This window comes from Balaenoptera ricei, chromosome 4 (genome assembly GCF_028023285.1).
Source record: "Balaenoptera ricei isolate mBalRic1 chromosome 4, mBalRic1.hap2, whole genome shotgun sequence".
Lineage (NCBI taxonomy): Eukaryota > Metazoa > Chordata > Mammalia > Artiodactyla > Balaenopteridae > Balaenoptera > Balaenoptera ricei.
Window position 1 is genome coordinate 72,960,806 of NC_082642.1, and position 5,849 is coordinate 72,966,654.

The 5,849-nt window shown below is 32.5% G+C and overlaps 1 pseudogene; it reads right to left on the reverse strand.

Moving 5' to 3' along the window:
- Positions 1-4,623: 4,623 nt before the first annotated feature.
- LOC132365677 (U6 spliceosomal RNA) lies at positions 4,624-4,721 on the reverse strand (annotated as a pseudogene).
- Between the last annotated feature and the right edge of the window lie 1,128 nt (positions 4,722-5,849).

Sequence of the window (5,849 nt, forward strand, 5' to 3'; positions counted from 1 at the left end):
TTTTCCATGTGTAAAGTTGAGAAAGATAAATGCACAATTCTCAGTACTAGCAAATGCTCAGTGAAATCGATGCTTTCATATTCTTACTACCTTTCTGAAGGGTAATTTGATATGTTATTCAAAAGCCTTAAAGTTGTGAATTTTTTGTCTTGTATTTCTTTTTATAAGAAGTTATTCTGGTAAAATGATCAGATTATACAAAAAGATTTATGTATAAGAATGTCCATAGAACATGGAGAAAAGTTTCAAACAACTTATATGGCCATCAGTGGTATGTTAGTATATACATATTTTGCTACACTAGGCAATTGTTAAATTTACGTTTTATAGAAAATGTAATGAGAAAAAAGTTCTCCATAAATAGCTAAATGAAAATCAGACTATAAAAGATTGTATGCAGTCCATTTTAAACATGTGTACATAAATGTACACAAACATATATATGTCCTATAAAAAAAGATAGAGTTTTATACAAACTGATGCTTTTCTGAGTGAACTAGTAAAGAATAATTTCTTTAATTTTGTACAGAAAAGTATTATCTTTATAATCAGAAAAAGTCAAAAAATGTCATTTTTAAATTAGAATCAGAGCAAACATCCCTGACTTAGATATCTAACTATTATTGTGTCACATTATTTGTATCAGACCTTACTGAATGTTGCTTGGATATAAATTTTCTTTAAAAAATTGCAAACAAATAAATACTATTTCAGATCATCTTTAGGGAATCTCTCAGCTCTAAGACTAAAGTCCAAACTATCTCGAGAGGCTCTAAATATTATTAAAATATTTTTATGTTTTATGTTTCTGCTTTGTGTTGAAGCAGTTGTTTAGATAAAAAAGTAATTGTGTAAACAAACACTGCTGAAGCCTAATTAAGAAACTAAAATACCAGTAAGTGTGACCATGTAGGTAAAAGGACTAGGATAGTTCCTGTAGGCATCAGCCATGGAATTTGCCAAGATAAGTCTGCCCTACCCAGCAACAACTATGACATCATATGTTCAAGTTCTACCATTGGCACAAAAAACAAGAATCAGGCTGGTAATCTAGGTCAAGAATTCATTTCAGCATGAATCACAATTTTTTAAGAGTGATTTGCCAATAATTTTTCAGTTTCTTTTCATGGTTTTCTGAGAAAGTCCAAAGCCATGATTTAGTTACATTACTTGAATTGACAACAAAGCTAGTCATGCATGAGAAAATCATTACTAATGTGTTTAAGCACCCTTAAATCTGTTTCTATTTCACTTCTCCCACGCTATTAGGACAATCAGCTCCACTCTAGTTTTCCAGTACTTCTAGTCAGGGTTCAATTCCCAAAATCAGATGAAACTGAGGACTACTTTAATTATCTAGAGATCTTCTGAGATACCCAAAAATGTCTGCTGATGCCCAGTTACCCAAAAATGTGCCAGCACCAAGGGCAGTAATACTTGCAAGTCCATTTTACATAAAACTTTCTAGCTAGCATTTCTTGATTGATTGATAGCTGATACACAGCAGTATATATCAATCCAAAATAGACTGTGGTAGATTATTACTTAAAAATGGAAGAAATGGATTTTAGCACACCAATGCTGCCACTGAGAACAAGAAGAAACACCAAGATAAAAGATGGTAATCATCTGTTTGAAGTCAGCAGACTGCAGCAACAGAAAAGAGAATTGGAAGAACCGTACTCCAGAGAGGGGAGAACGTAGCAGAAGTAAATGGACTTCTGCAGTCACTTTTACCCTAGAGGCATCTGCCAATTCTGTGAATGGGCACAAGGAGGAGAATCCATTTCGTACCTGAAAAAAGGATGCTACTGGAGGACAGAGAAAGAAAAAAATACTAAGCCTTTGGTGGAGATACGTGGGGGGAGCCTCAGGCATACTGCTGGTTTTCCTCTCACAGCAGTTACCAATTTCTGGAGCAGTAGCAGGCAGAAAACTAAACCTTAAGCAGACAGTTTCTGAAAGATTAGGTAAAGCTTTGGCAGTCTCATAAAAATATACCATTAAATAAGTGAAAAGCCAACCCACAAAGTGAGAGAAAATATTTGCAACAATATATCCAACAAAGGTTTATAGCTAAAATATGCAAAGAATTAAGTATCATTATCATACTAAGTGAAGTAAGTCAGACAGAGAAAGACAAATATCATGATATCCTTATATGCAGAATCTGAAAAAAATGATACAAATGAACTTATTTACAAAACAGAAACAGACTCAGAGACTTAGAGAACAAATTTATGGTTACCGGGGGGCAGGGGGGGCAGAGTGGGAGAGGAGGGATAGATTGGGAGTTTGGACATGTACACACTGTTATATTTAAAATAAAATGCCTTTCCATGAAATAAATAAATAAATAAATAAATAAATAAACAAACAAACAAACTTTTGTTACATTAAGCCATCGCTGGCCGGGGGGGCGGGGGGGGGAGAAATTTTTCTATCTGTTAATACATTTCCTTTGTAATGTAAAAATACATGTGCATTTTCTCTCACCATGATGATATTAGCCTTAAATTGTCTATTTTATGATTCATTCATTTAAAAATCACTCTTGGATTTGTCTAAACTGCTGTTTTTGTTTTAAAATGAATTAAGTTTTTGAATAAATTTTTAAATACTGAAAAATAAATAGAAGGGAGCCCGTCTAGGACTTCCTAAGAAGTCAATAAAGACAACCTATAGAATGGGAGAATATATTTGCAAATGATGTCACTGACAAGGGATTAATTTCCAAAATATACAAACCACATACAGCTCAATAACAAAAAGACAAACAACCCAACCAATAAATGGACAATAAAGCAAATAAATGCAATCAAGTGATCTAAAGCATTGTAATGAAAAAAAAAATAAAAAGAACTCATGATATAATCCACTCAGAAACAAATGGGCAAAAGAGATGAATAAGCACTTCACAAAAGGACAAATCCATTTGGATAATCACCATAAGGAAAGGTGCTTAATTAACTTAATTAATCATCAGGAAAGTGAGAATTTAAATCACAAAGCCATTACCACTATGCATCTACCAGGAAAGCTAAAAATAAAACAAATAGATAAAAATTCCAAACGTTGGTGAAGTTGTAGAGCAACTGGTACTCTCATACATTGCTGGTGGAACTATACACTGGAAAAATGTTTGACAGTATCTACTAAAGCTAAGCATATACACATCCTTGATCCAGGTATTCCATTCCTTGGTAGACTAAAGCTAAGCATATACACATTCTTGATCCAGGTATTCCATTCCTTGGTAGAAACTCTATAGAAATGTATAAGTGTATGCCCAAAGAGACATATACAGGAATGTTTACAATGGCACTGTCATAATATCCCCAAATTGGAAGCTACCCAACAATCTAATAGTAGACTGGATAAATAAATAGTTGTATATGTACACAACAAATACTATTTAGCAGTAAGGATGAACAAATTATAACTGTATACAACAACATGGATAAATCTAATGGACAGTAAAAGAAACTAGACCCAAAAGAGTGCAAATGTTATGATTTTACTGATAAAAGTATCCAAAACAGACAAACTTAGCCTATGGTGTCAGAAGTCAGGAAAGTGGTTACTCTTAGAGGCTTAACAACTATAAGGGGACAAAAGAGAGCTTCTGGGATCTGGACAGTGTTCTGTTTTTAATCTGGGTGCTGGCCACATGGGTTTGTTCACTTTATAAAATTTATTCTGATACACACTTTTATTCTACACTTTTTGAAGATATATTTAAATTAAAAGTTTGCATCAAAATCTATATGCATATAGAAAGAGGAGCTGCCATTAGTTAGATTAAGATAACTGTCTTAGACTGAGATCAGTATCAACACCCCAGTGTGTATTAAATTCTTCTGTTAGATGCAATTGATTTCTATATTTGTGACTATCAAACTACTGAACAAATATTACTTAAATGCCTAATTGCTATGTTAGTGGTAAAAACTTAAGTTGAAGATATATGATCCCCACCTTCATTTTACAAAAATACTTTGTTTTTACAAAGTATTTACAGTCTGTTTGGGGAGATAAGATTAGAAACAAAATTAGCAAACAGAATTTGAAGTTGAAGTCTAAACTCCTCTTGAATCCTGGGAGTTTTCAGCTGATTGAGTTTGGGAAATTGCTCCAGCCACCAAGGTATCCTTTGAGGATCACATTTTCTGCTTGCAGAATATGATGTTTATTTTTAAGGTTTTTTGCATCTATGTTTACGAGGAATATTGACTTATAGTTTTCTTTTCTTGTAATGCCTTTGAGTAACACTGGCCTTATAACCTAGGAAGTATTTCTCCTTCAAATACCTGGAGGAGTTTTTGTAGCATGGTACAAACATTTGATAGAATTAGTAAGTGAAGACATCTCACTTGGAATGTTCTTTGTGCATAGGTTATCTTTAATAGATAGTGGACTATTTAAGTTATCTAATTATTATTTTTCCAATTTTATTGAGAAATAATTGACATATATCACTGTAAAAGTTTAAGGTATACAGAATGATGGCTTGATTTATATAAATTGTGAAATGATTACCACAATGGATTCAGCTAACATTTATCTTCTCATAGAGATACAATAAAAAGGAAAGAAAGAAAAAAAAGGAAAACAATTTTTTTCAAAATTATGGAATACTTCATGAATTTGCATGTCATCCTTGCACAGGGGCTAATCTTCTCTGTATCATTACAATTTTAGTATATGTGCTGCTGAAGCAAGCATGTTATTTAATTTTTGAATTAGCTTTGGTAGATTGTGACTTCCTATGAATTTGCCTTCTGCTGGTAATAAATTCTTTCTGTATTCATTTGGGAAAAAATATTTACTTTGCCTTCAGTTTTGAAATATATTTTCACTAGGTACAGAATTTTAGGTTGCTATGTTTCTACTTCAAACACTCCATTATCTTTTTTCTTGAATGGTTTCTGATGAAAAGTTTGCTATAATTCAGATTTTGTTCCACTTTTTTATTGTTTTACCTTTATTAAGCTGCCTTCAAGAATCTCTCCTTAGTTTTGGTTTTCAGCAGTTTGCCTATGATATATACAAATATGTTTATATTATATTCTGCGTGGGGTTTTCTGAGCTTCATATATCTGTTGTTCATTATTGCTAATTAATTTCATAAATTCCAAGCCATTATCTATTCAAATATTTATTCTGTCTACTTCTATTTTTTTTGTCCTTCTGGGAATTCAATTATTTATATTTTTAGACCATTTGCTGTTGACCCACAGCTCTTGAATATTATGTTGGCATTTGTAACTCTTTTATTCACTTTGCATTTGATTTTGGATAATTTCTGTTGACCTACCTCCACATTTAGTCATTCTTCATCAACGGCATCCAGTCTGCTAATCAGCCCATTGGAACAAATCTTCCTTTCTGATATCCTATTTTTCTTAATTTCTAATATTTTAATTTATCTCTTAAAATAATTTTTCTCTCTCTGCTGCAAGTCCCCATCTGTTCCTGTATGTTGTCCACTTTTTTCACTAGATTTTTTAACATATTAATCAGAGTAATTTTAAACTCCTGTCTAATTGATCTAACATGTATATCATCTCTGTGTCTGGTTCTGTAGATTATTTTTTCTTCTTACAATGAGTCTTTTTCTTTTTTCTACTTTATGTGTATTATGCAACTTTTGATTGACTATTGAACATCACATATCAAAGAATAGTACAGTCTGCTCTTTGAGGCAAATACCTTTTATTCCCAGAGATGGGCATGACACTTCTCTCAGGCTGTTAGTGGAGGTAGGGTTTGATTCAATCTAGTCAATAACTGAATTGGGTTTGGTTTTGTTGTTATTGTCACTATCCTTAGGGCATCATGGAATTCAC